General features: G+C 41.5%; 1 protein-coding gene across 6 annotated transcripts in view; it reads right to left on the bottom strand.

Moving 5' to 3' along the window:
• Positions 1 to 13,460, bottom strand: part of INO80 (INO80 complex ATPase subunit) — a 174,984-nt gene that overhangs the window by 157,599 nt on the left and 3,925 nt on the right. The window contains exon 1 of one of the 6 annotated variants that reach the window (XM_066344250.1): positions 7,880 to 7,895. The exons of the other annotated variants lie outside the window; for them this stretch is intronic. The gene's annotated coding sequence lies outside the window, so the exon portion shown is untranslated. Of the gene's footprint in view, positions 1 to 7,879; positions 7,896 to 13,460 lie in introns of those variants that run through there. 6 annotated transcript variants of the gene reach the window in all.

Here is a 13,460-nt window from a genome sequence, read left to right as displayed (position 1 = left end):
AACACTACATTATTACATGAGTAATGGTGAGAGGTTATTATTGAGAATAAAACGTTAAGAGACATCTATAAACAGCTAATACTCCAAAAGTTACTTTTATATTTTAATTTTTATTCATTTTTAGAGAGGAGAGAAAAGAGGAGGGAGAGAGAGAGAGAAGGGGGAGCAGGAAGCATCAACTCCCATGTGTGCCTTGACTGGGCAAGCCCAGGGTTTTGAACTGGCAACCTCAGCATTCCAGGTCAACACGTTATCCACTGCGCCACCACAGGTCAGGCCAAAAGTTACTTTTATATTTAGCTTTCCTATACTAAAAGTCAGTTTTCTTTTAAGAATGAATACATTATCTGGTGTGGGTGGTAACAGAGAAGTTATGTAGAACTGTGTTCTCCAAAGGAAACCTGAAAAATTAGCTCAGGTAATTCATCCTAGGGACAAATTGTATGTTAAATGGATATTACTTTTCAATCATTGAATATTCCAGTCACTTAGATGTGTGATGATTTTAATAATACCAAATATATATTATTCTCTTCACTATAGAGTCTACATTGTCAATTTAAACAAGACAGGTATATTTACATCAGACTAGGTGTTCAATAAACATTTGTGGAATTAAAGTTAGACTTTTCCTCAAACAAGAAGCTTAAACCTGACCAGGTGGTGTTACAGTGGATAGAGCATCAACCGAGGACTCTTAGGACCCAGGTTCAAAACCCCGAGGTCCCTTGGCTTGAGTTCAGGTTCAACAGCTTGAGCACGGGGTCACCAGCTTGAGTGTGGAATCATAGACATGACCCCAGGCTCTCTGGCTTGAGCAAAGGGTCACTGATTTGGTTGGAGCACCTCCCCATCCCCGGGTCAAGGCACGTATGAGAAGGAATCAATGAACAACTAAAAATGACACAACTAAGAGGTGATGATTCTCATCTCTTTTTTTTTCTTGTCTTTCTATCTGTATCTATCTCTCTTGTTAAAAAGAAAAAAAGAAGGAGGAGGAGGAGAAGGAGGAGCAGCAGCAGCAGCTTGGAGTATTGGGGAGAGAGCCTCAATGACAAAGAATTCCAAGTGGGAATCCAAATTCTTTGAATGCTGCTGTAGTAAGGCTGTATATAAATTCATTTGAGCTATGTGCCAAACATTTTATATGTATGTCTGCTTTATATATGCATGAACTTATTTAATCCTTTTATAGCATAGACACTATTATAACCTCCATTTTACAGATAGAGAGCTTAAGTACTAACCAAGGACACACAGCCAGAAATGGTAGAGCCAGGACTGGAATCTGAGAAGTCTAACTTCAAAATCCCACATACTTAATAACTTCAACGTTGTCTGAAGGACCTCCAGTGAAGCAGAGGCTCCTAATGCATAAAATCAGGTTAACGGCATATTCCAAACAGTATACTCATTTATTCAATCATTTATTTAGGTCACTATAAAGTCTTAAATATTTTTATATTATGGGTTATATAATCCAGTGCTGCTTTGTTTAGTCTGCTGCTCAAACTGTCCCACTTTTGGCAATTGGGAACTCTTTCAGTTGTCTCCTGTGTTCCTTTGACATATCCTCATCAATGTGGGATTGTGGTTGTGGTGGTTGAAGAACTTCCCTATTTTCTGGCACCATAAGATGCTCCAGGCTCATCTTGTATATTTCTTGCCCCAGTTCTAGAATCAGTCACTTTTCCAAGGAGCTGGAGAAATGGCTTCCTTTTACTGGACAATGGTATTAGAAATCAAGATCTGGGTACTCGGGTGTGCTCCTGGACTTCTTTTAATTTTCTCAGCTGATAAGAGCACAGAAATGTATCTGTATATAAACCTCAATGTATACTTATCTGTAAATATTTCATATGTAACCATCTATATCTGTATTAAGCTAAACATGGATTCATACTCATGCCTCCAACTAATCCATCACCACATGGAGCATTCAGGCCTCCTCCCTTTGCTTACACTGGGGAACTAAATTTTTGTTGCATCCACAAAAACACTTGTTCTTACCTAACTCGAGTGTGCTGATCTCAAATCTGACATTAGTTTTTCTCTGTAAGCTACAGTTTTTTTGCAATTCAAGATTTTAGGTTTTTATCTTATTGTAAAATTTTCAACATTTAGTTTAATATAATGAAGTAGAATGTCTTCTTGGGCATCATCTTTGTGAAAATATAATTTATATAATGCAGTAAATACACTAATACACTAAAAGATATGACTGTATCAGAATTTATCTACAATTTCAAAATAGAACATATTAAAACACTTATTTTGATAATAAAATTTGCGCAAAATTTATTTAAATTCTATTCAGGCAAAAATTTGCGTTTGTAGCTCTTGCGTTTGTGTACTTGTTGAGGATAATCTCATTTGATGCTCCAGCAGTAGTCTGATCATCACTAACAGCTCCAAGATTTTCGGGAAACTTATCAAGGTGACTGTTCAGGAAGTGAATCTTAACGCTCATGTTACATCCAATGTCGCGGAGAGCCAACAGCATCCTTTGAACCAGAAGTTCATAGTTTTCTGCTTTTTTGTTGCCAAGGAAGTTCTTTGTAACTGCCACAAGACTGCCATGCTGCTTTCTCCTCCTTATTCATCTTCCTGGCAAATTCTTTGTCATGTATGAGGGTTCAAATTTGAGGTCCATTGAATATACCTGCTTTCATCTTCTTGAAAGACAACACAGGAAAAGCAGAACTATTATGTTGAAAGCATTCACTTTCTTTATTCAAAGCCTGAACAAACTGCTTCATTAAGCCAAGTTTGATGTGAAGTGGGGGAAAAATGATCCTGTCTCAATTAACTACAGGTTCATTCACAATATTGTGCATCCCTACTTCCAGAGCTTTACGTTTCGGCCACTCCTTCTGTATCCAGTGTTTCTCCCGAGCTCGGCTGTCCCACAAACACAGAAAGCAAGGATACTTCGTGAAACCTCTCTGTTGTCCTAGCAGGAAATTTATCATTTTAAGATCCACACAAATGATCCAGTTATGCTCCTCATACTTCAGAAAGTCGAGGACAATTTTTATGTCATTATAATCTTCTCGCAGGTGAGTTGAATAACCAATTGGAACCGCTGCATAAACATTACCGTTGTGTAGGAGAACACATTTCAGACTCTATTTAGAGCTGTCAAGAAATAGCCGCAATTCTGTTGGACTCTAAGTGGTAACACCTAGCTGGCTAAGACTACTGATATCATGACAGTAAACAAAGTGTTTCTCTTAGGAAAAAAAATCCACAAAAATTTGTTCACACTTCCTGAAATGGGATACTTTAGCTGACCTGTGAAGTACATTGTTTTCTTGAAGTCTGGAGGCTAATAACTCAACTGCTTTCTTTGATAGGCCCAAATCTTTTACTAAGTCATTCAATTCGGGTTGGCTAAACTGCTGAGGGGTTAATGACTGCTTGGCATCAGAAGACCCTTCAGATTCTACAACCATTTCCTCATGCATCTTATCAAAATACACTTGATCACCATGTTCACTTTCTTCATCCTTAGAAGAAATAAAACCATTGAAAACTGGAACCGGGAGTGTTTCAGAGTGTGGGATAGGTTGTATTGCTGAAGGAATATTACGATATGCGATCGTATGCTGTTTTTTCTTGCCGATGCCCTTTGTATGGATCAGACAGAAATAACAGTCACTGCTGTGGTCCTTAGGTTCACGCCAAACCATGGGAATATGAAAAGGCATTCATTTGCATTTTCCTTTTGTCCAGTCACGAAGCATTTCTACACAATTATGACACACAATATGAGGAGCCCAATTCTTGTCTTGATTGCCAAGGGAAACTTGAAAATAGGCAATATATGCATGTGTCACAAATGATGAAATATTGCGTCTTTGACGTTGAAGTGTGTAATAGCCACATATTTAACAGAAGATGTCAGAACTATTCTTACATTTACACCTACTCGAAAAAGCCATGATTTAATCTTAAAACAAAATAAGAGGGTGTTTTTATCAGATAATTTTACGTTTAAAAACAACTACAATTAGCCCTGGCCGGTTGGCTCAGCGGTAGAGCGTCGGCCTGGCGTGCGGGGGACCCGGGTTCGATTTCCGGCCAGGGCACATAGGAGAAGCGCCCATTTGCTTTTCCACCCCCACCCCCTCCTTCCTATCTGTCTCTCTCTTCCCCTCCCGCAGCCAAGGCTCCATTGGAGCAAAGATGGCCTGGGCACTGGGGATGGCTCCTTGGCCTCTGCCCCAGGCGCTAGAGTAGCTCTGGTCGCGGCAGAGCGACGCCCCGGAGGGGCAGAGCATCACCCCTGGTGGGCGTGCCGGGTGGATCCCGGTCGGGCGCATGCGGGAGTCTGTCTGTCTCTCCCCGTTTCCAGCTTCAGAAAAATACAAAAAAAAAACAAAAAAAACAACTACAATTATGTAAAAGTGATGTTTGTAAAACATTAATTGCTTTGTGGTTATGTAAAATCCAAGCCGTTGCCCTTTAACTCCAATTTAAAAACCAATGCATACCATTAACTGTAAAAAAGAAATTAAAATTGCATTAAAAACTAGAATATGCACCAAAAAACGAATTTCAGATTTGGAATCAGCGATGCAGAAATATATAGAAACAGTTCTAAAACCTCATACAACAGAAAATGGAAAAAAAAATTGTTCCCCAGTGTTATCTGTAAATTCCCACTCTCAGAAGCCTGTCTCCCACCATCATTTCCTTCATTATTCAATTGTAGTATACATACAATGTGTCTGTAAAGTCATGGTGCACTTTTTTTTTTTTTTTTTTTTTGTATTTTTCTGAAGTTGGAAATGAGGAGGCAGTCAGACTCCCGCATGCACGCGACCAGGATCCATCCCTCATGCCCACCAGGGGGCGATGCTCTGCCCATCTGGGGCATTGCTCTACTGCAACCAGGGCCATTCTAGCACCTGAGGCAGACGCCATGGAGCCATCCTCAGGGCCCGGGCCAACTTTGCTCCAATGGAGCCTTGGCTGCGGGAGGGGAAGAGAGAGAGAGAGAGAAAGGAGAGGGGGAGGGGTGGAGAAGCAGATGGGCGCTTCTCCTGTGTGCCCTGGCCAGGAATCGAACCCGGGATTCCTGCACGCCAGGCCAATGCTCTACCACTGAGCCAACCGGCCAGGGCCAGGGTACACTTTTGACGGGTCACAGGAAAGCAACAAAAGACGATAGAAATGTGAAATCTACACCAAATAAAAGGAAAACCCTCCCAGTTTCTGTAGGATGATGTGGCAGCATGTGTACATGCGCAGATGATGATGTAACACCATGTATATAGCAGAGCAGCTCACGGCCATGCCAGTTGAGATGTGGATGGTACAGAGGAAAGTTCAGTGTGTTCTGTGGCTCGCTAAATTCGAATCCGTGACCAAAGTGCAACGTGAATATCGGCATGTTTATAACGAAGCGCCACTACATAGGAATACCATTACTCAGTGGGATAAGGAGTTGAAGGAAACCAGCAGTTTGATGGAGAAACCCCGTTCTGGTAGGCCATCAGTCAGTGACGAGTCTGTAGAGGCTATATGGGATAGCTACCTAAGGAGCCCTAAAATATTTGAGCGTGAGCCCACATCGAACTGCATTGAATAGGTATGAAACTGGGAGAGTTTCCTTTTATTTGGTGCAGATTTCACATTTCTATCGTCTTTTGTTGCTTTCCTGTGACTGGTCAAAAGTGCACCATGACCACTGTATATATCAGTATCAGATTAATCTGTATCCCCATGGGATACAACTTTATCAATTAAACAGTGTTGATGTGCAGTTGCTTTTGTCTTAGATTCCACTTATTTCCTAGGTTACTTAGGTCAACACTACCCTCTTCCCCTGTAAAGTTTCATACATTTGTAATTCAATTAGATTCTCTTGTCAGTTTGCATTCCTTTCTGAAATCCCATACCTCCTAAATGATTTTTGCTTGATTTGCACACATTAGAGTTTACTTTTTGTGCTGTAAAGCCCAATGGTTTTTTTTTTTAAGATTTTATTTTATTATTTTTAGAAAGAAAGAGAAGGGGGAAAAGTGGGAATTATCAGCTCATAGTAGTTGCTTCTCGTATGTGCCCTGACCAGGCAGGCTCTTATGGATTTTGTTTTGTTTTTTGTTTTTGTTTTTTTAATTCCTTTTAGAGAGGAGAGTGAAAGAGTGAGTGAGAGAAAAAGAGAAAGAGAGAGAGAGAGAGAGAGAGAGAGAGAGAGAAAGAAAGGAGGGGAGGAGCAGGAAGCATCAACTCCCATATGTGCCTTGACCAGACAAGTGCACGGTTTTGAACCGGCGACCTCAGCGTTTCAGGTCGACACTTGATCCACTGTGCCACCACAGGTAAGGCTCTCTTATGGGTTTTTGTTTGTTTGTGTTTGTTTTTGTATTTTTCTGAAGCTGGAAACCGAGAGACAGTCAGACAGACTCCCGCATGCGCCCGACCGGGATCCACCTGGCACGCCCACCAGGGGCAACGCTCTGCCCACCAGGGGGCGATGCTCTGCCCCTCCAGGGCATCGCTCTGTCGAGACCAGAGCCACTTTAGCGCCTGGGGCAGAAGCCAAGGAGCCAACCCCAGCGCCCGGGCCATCTTGGCTCCAATGGAGTCTCGGCTGCGGGAGGGGAAGAGAGAGACAGAGAGGAAGGAGAGGGGGAGGGGTGGAGAAGCAGATGGGCACTTCTCCTGTGTGCCCTGGCCGGGAATCGAACTCAGGACTTCTGCACGCCAGGCCGACGCTCTACCACTGAGCCAACCGGCCAGGGCCTCTCTTATGGGTTTTGATAAACGCATAATACCAGGTATCCATCATGATGGAATACAATAGAATAGTTTTTATCAAGCAGTATTTAAACTGAATTAAATGGTATGATATTTTAACTGAATTATGTCCTCTATGAAAGCATCATGGTTGGGTAGAAAGAGAAGCTTAAGTCAAGAACTGTGCGTTTCGCCTGACTGGTGATGGTGCAGTGGCTAGAGCATTGACCTGGGACGCTGAGGAACCAGGTTTGAAACCCAGCCGTCGCCGGCTTGAGCGCAGGCTCATCTAGCTTAAGCACAGGCTTGCCAGCAATCAAGGAACAACTAAAGTGACACAACTACGAGTTGATGCTTCTCATCTTTCTCTCTGCCTGTCTGCCTGCCTGCTTCCTCTCTCTCACTAAAAAAAAAGAAAAAAAAGGGAAAAAAAGTCCATGAGTTTAATGCCATAAACAGACTTTAGAAAAATCAGCTATCCTATCCTCTCAAGGTCCCAAGAGCCTCACTGTAAAATGAGGGGGTTCAATTAGATTATAATAATACATAGCATTTACTAAACACTTACTATGTGTCAGGGATGGTGCTAAGTGCTTCAAATAGATTACCTCACTTATTTCTAACAACTCTCTGTATAAAATAAATACTATTATTATCCCATATTTAAAAGATGGAATTAAGGTTTAATATTTATATTAACTTGCACAAGATCACCTCACCAGGGAGTTGTAGAGCCAAGGCTCTAGAGTAGGAGTCAGCACAGTATGGTCTGCATATCAAATCCAGCCCACTGTCCGTTTCTGTAAACCCTGACAGGTAAGAATAGTTTTTACATTTTTAAATAATTGAGGGGCAAATCTTATTTCATGACACATGAAAATTATAAAAAAATACAATTTCAATGTCTATAAATAAAGTGTTCTTGAAACACAGCCCTACTTATTCACATATTGATTAAGGCTGCTTTCATTCGACAATGAGAGTTGTAGCTGCAACAGAGAAAGCAAGACTAGCAAAGCCTATGATCTATTACTTAACCCTTTAGAGAAAAGCTTTCCCAAACCCTGCTCTAGAAGTCTGGCCTAACTATTATATTCTGAGAATGATTCTTAAAAGGCCAAAGTAGCCTGACCTGTGGTGGCGCAGTAGATAAATCATCGACCTGGAACGCTGAGGTCACCAGTTAGAAACCCTGGGCTTCCCTGGTCAAGGCACATGTGAGAGTTGATGCTTCCTGCTCTTCCCCAATTCTGTCTCTCTTTCTCTCCTCTCTAAAATGAATAAATAAAAAAGAAATCTTAAAAAAAAAAAAGGCCAAAGTATTAGAACATTAGAATGACATCCTGGATAGAAATATTTTAGAGCCTGAACTAAAAAGTTCTATGTTACAAAAACACCAGCTCCTTGTTTTGAATTATAATCTTAAATAGAAAAATATTTATATTAAGATCTACTGGTATTCATTATATAACCACAAAGGTTAATGCATAATTCCTCTTTTCTTTATTGGTATATTTTTCTCTGCCCTACCTAAAAAAAGATTTGAGATATTTTCTATTCATAACAAAAACGTCCTGATTTCTATAAAGCCCTATAAACCGTTTTTTGTTTGTCTTTTTAACAAAGACAGAGAGTCAGAGAGAGGAATAGACAGACTAGAAAGGAGAGAGATGAGAAGCATCAATTTTTCGTTGTGGCACTTTAGTTGTTAATTGCTTTCTGATATGTGCCTTGACCGTGGGGCTACAGCAGACCGAGTAACCCCTTACTCAAGCCAGCGATCTTGGGTCCAAGCTGTTGAGGTTTGCTCAAACCAGATGAGCCCGCACTCAAGCTGGTGACCTCGGGGTCTCGAACCTGCATCCCAGTCCGACACTCTATCCACTGCACCACCGCCTGGTCAGGCAAACCCTATAAACTCTTGATTAAACTGTCAAAATAAAATGGTACCTATAATTACAGCTAACACTTGTTGAAAACACTGTTGCCAGCCAGGTACCATTCTAAGTAGTTCCATTTACTCTTTGTTTTTTCACACTTATCTCTGTGAAGCAGGTACTATATTATCCCAATTTAACAGATGAAGAAGTTGAAGTTTAAATAGCTTCCACAGTTAATAAGATGGCCAAAATTTGAACCCAGGTCACCTGACTCTAGGACCCAGAAAAGGTTTGGTCATACCACACTGCCACCAGATTTACAATGCTTCTGTCAACAAGGCAGAGTAGGGCCTTTAAATAAAAGAAAAAAATGTTTCAATGTTTGTTTGTTTTTAAAACCCTAGGTAAGGCATATTGGCATCTCAGAGAAATATTTAGGTTAATACTTCTCCACAACACTTCAAATTTGAATAACTGCATCTTTGCAGAGCCATTCTGTACCCTCCATACATAATGTTACAACTCTATTGATCCGCTATATACCCTTAGAGTCTACCATAGTCCCTTGAGTGTGGCAGATGCTCAGCAAATTGTTACTGGAAAGATCAAAAAGTATTCACCAGGCGTTCCAATAAATATTTATTGAATGAATGAACAGAACAAGGAATTTTATTAGCATTAGATACAAGGTAAATCATTAATTAAATGTCTGATTGACCTGAAATGCACTAGGACTGGATCACAAAAGTCTCTGCCTTTTATGGAGTCACTCATTCATTACTCAAGTCCTGTCAAACTATTTTCTTCTTTCAAGCTACTTCTAATTTTCCAGGATTATTATATATGCTTTTCCTAATTCAATACAATTTAATCACAGTCTATCTCAGTCTTCATAATTCCACTGTAGGGTCTAATTTATTTTCTTTTTTTTTGACAGAGACAGAGAGAGAGTCAGAGGGAGGGAGAGACAGGGACAGAAAGGAAGGGAGATGAGAAGCATCAATTCTTTGTTGCAGCACCTTAGTTGTTCAGTGATTGTTTTCTCATTTGTGCCTTGACCAGAGGGTTACAACAGAGTGAGTGATCTCTTGCTCAAGTCAGTGACCCCATCTCAAGCTGGTGAGCCCGTGCCCAAGCCAGATAAGCCCATGCTCAAGCTGGTATCCTTGGGATTTCAAACCTGGGTCCTCCATGTCCCAGTCCGACACGGCTTGGTCAGTCGAGTCTCATTTCTTTATCTTCATACAAAAGCCTCACCACTGCCTACATCATTTATAATGCTGTTTTCTGGAAACTTCCCTCTTGCTTAATTTGCTCTTCCCTGAGGTACAATTAGAACCCATTCAATAGTCTAAGAGTGGAATAGTCTACTGCGGTTTCGTATGGAGATAATGCAGTCCATTTTTAAATTTTACTTTCCATACCTCTCTTGGGAATGACTGATATTTTGTTGGCCTTTCAGGCAACATTCCCAAGTGACCACTTGGCCTACTATTCTTTTTACCATATTCATGGTCACTAGCCATTTTTCTGTTTATACACAACAATATGAGATTCACCCAGTTTATCCTACTTAGCTACTAACTTACCCTGAAAAGCTAGTCATCACATGCAAACTGAAGGCACCTTATCTGTTCTTTCACAAGAATTAAGAACAGTTTTAGTACCATGACCAAAAGGTGAACTCTACTTGAATACCCTGAGAAAACTCTACATGTCATACATATTATTCCTTCCTACTACATAACAAGTTTCCCCTCTTCTAAATCAAAACTAAATGTTTGTGACAGCCTTTGGTATGTTTATTTCTTCAGAGATAAAAATAAATCAACATTCAATATGCTGTTTCAGCCTGACCAGGAGGTGGTGCAATGGATAAAGCATCAGTCTGCAATGCTGAGGACCCAGGTTTAAAACCCCAAGGTTGCCAGCTTGAGCATAGGCTCATCCAGCTTGAGCTCAGGCTCACCAGTTTGAGTGCAGGCATGATCCCATGATGGCTTGAGCCTAAAGGTTGATGGCTTGAGCCCACAGGTTGCTGGCTTGAGCAAGGGCTCACTGGCTCAGCTAGCCTTCCACCCCCCACACCATTAAGGCACATATGAGAAAGCACTCAATAAACTAAGGTACCACAACTATGAGTTGATGTTTCTCATCTTGCTTCTTCCTGTCGGTCTGTCCCTATCTGTCCATCTTTCCCTCACTTAAAAAAAAAAAAAGTTTATTAATATGTCATTTAATCTAAGAACTAAAAATTATTATCTCCATTTTACAGATAAGGAGAACTAAAACTCAAAAAAAGTTCTGTAACTTACTCAGTGGTAAGCAGGACTCAAACTCAAGTCTTTTTATCGCCACAACCATTGTCTTTCCAGTATACAACCAGTTTTCTCCTTAAACTATCTTTGATATTCCTGTAAGAAGTCACGTTCAGGCCCTAGTTCAGGGGTCGGGAACCTTTTTGGATGAGAGAGCCATGAACACCACATATTTTAAAATGTAATTCCGTGAGAGCCATACAACGACCCATGTATGTTACGCATTATCCAATAAAAATTTGGTGTTTTCCTGGAGGACAGCTGTGATTGGCTCCAGCCACCCACAACCATGAACATGAGCGGTAGGAAATGAATGGATTGTAATACATGAGAATGTTTTCTATTTTTAATGTTAATATATATTTTTTTTATTAAAGATTTGTCTGTGAGCCAGATGCAGCCATCAAAAGAGCCACATCTGGCTCGCGAGCCATAGGTTCCCGACCCCTGCCCTAGCTGGTTGGCTCAGTGGTAGAGCGCCGGCCCAGCGTGTGGAAATCTCAGGTTCGATTCCCAGTCACGGCATATAGGAGAAGCACTCATCTGCTTCTCCACCCCTACCCTTCTTGCTTCTCTCTCTCCCTGCTCCTCCTGTAGCCATGGCTTGATTACAGTGAGCTGGCTCTGGGAGCTGAGGATGGTTCCATGGCCTCCACCTCAGGCGCTAAAAAACAGCTCTGGTTACAACGGAGCAGCAGCCCGCCCCAGGTGGGCAGAACATCACCCCCCTTGTGGGCTTGCTAGATGGATCCTGGTCCGGGTGCATGCAGAACTGTTTCTGCCTCCCCTCCTCTCACTAAAAAATTTAAAAAAAAAAAAAAAAAGTCATGTTTCTGTGAACATGAATTTAACAGACCATAATCTGCCTGACCCGGTGGTGGTACAGTGGATAGAGCATGGGACTTAGATGTAGAGGATTCAGGTTTAAAACCCAAGGTCACTGGCTTGAGCAGGGGCTCATCCGGCTCAAGCGCAGGGTCACCAGCTTGAGGACGGAGTCGTTGGCTTGAGCATGGGATCACAGGCATGACCCCATAGTCACTGCCTTGAGCAAGGGGTCACTCGCTCTGTTGTAGCCTCCCAGGCAAGGCACATATGAGAAAGTAATCAATGAACTAAGGTGCCGCAACGAAGAATTCATGCTTCTCATCTCTCTCCCTTCCAGACTGTCCCTCTCTCTGTCTCTGTCACAAAAAAATACCAACTATGAATCTTGAAACTATGGACCCATGAATTAGGATGAAAAAAATTTACATCCTTTTCACTAAACTATAACTGAAATTAGCATTTCCTTCAATTCTGAATGTAGGCAGCACACCACAGCAATATTATTAGCAGGACTATCATTAGTTTGTTATTTAACTCAATAGTAAAAGTACATTTCTTAGATCATAAATTTAATTATTTGAACTATATAGACTTAAAAGTCATATTCTGAGAAGAGGTTCACAGGCTTCTTTAGACTGCAAAGGGGTCCAGGGCACATTAAAATATATATATAAAGGCCCTGACCAGATAGCTTGGTTGGTTAGATCATCATCCTGAAGCACAGAGGTTGCCAAATTCAATCCCTAGTCAGAGTACATACAGGAAAAGATTGACATTTCTCTCTCGCTCTCCCTTCCTTTCTCTAAAATCAAAAAAATAAATACTAAAAAAATTGTAGCCCTGGCCAGTTGGCAAGTGGGTAGAGCGTTGGCCCAGTATGTGGACATCCCAGGTTTGATCCCCAATCAGGGAACACACAAGTAGTAACTATCTGCTTCTCTTCCCCTCTCTCCACCAGTGGCTCAACTGATTTTAGTGTTGGCCCCAGGTGCTGAGGATAGCTCAGTTGATTCAAGCATGGACCCCAGATAGGTGTTGCCTGGTGGATCCCAGTTTGGACTCATGTGGGAGTCTATCTCCCCTCCTCTCATTTAAAAAATAAAATAATTATAAGAACCCTGCACACTCACCTGATCAGGTAGTGGCACAGTGATAGAGCATCAGACTGGGACGTGTAGTACCCAGGTTTGAAGACCCGAGGTCACTGGCTTGAGCGCGGGCTCATCTGGTTTAAACATAGCTAACCAGCTTGAGCCCAAGGTCCCAAGGTCACTGGCTTGAGCAAGGGGTCACTCGATCTGCTGTAGCCCCCCCGGTCAAGGCACATATGAGAAAGCAATCAATGAACAAATAGGGTGCCACAACGAAGAACTGATGCTTCTCATCTCTCTCCCCCCTTCCTGTCTGTCTGTCCCTCTCTGTCTCTATCACACACACAAAAAGAACCCTGCATTCTCTAGAGACCATCACACAGGCTGTCTGTGAACCCTCGGTAGTGAAGGTTTATAAAAGCATGTTACACAGTTTACTCACTGTCCTCTAGTCCATTCAAATCTGAGTAACATTTGGTCTGTTATTTTTTAATATTTAAGTTGTCAACTACATTTACTGTTACTGATTTTCTACTTCTGACCTAACATGTACAAAAATCTCTTATGCAGTTCTTTTTTGTTTGTTTGTTTGTTTG

Source organism: Saccopteryx leptura, chromosome 6 (genome assembly GCF_036850995.1).
Source record: "Saccopteryx leptura isolate mSacLep1 chromosome 6, mSacLep1_pri_phased_curated, whole genome shotgun sequence".
Lineage (NCBI taxonomy): Eukaryota > Metazoa > Chordata > Mammalia > Chiroptera > Emballonuridae > Saccopteryx > Saccopteryx leptura.
This window is presented reverse-complemented; position numbering and strand designations above follow the sequence as displayed.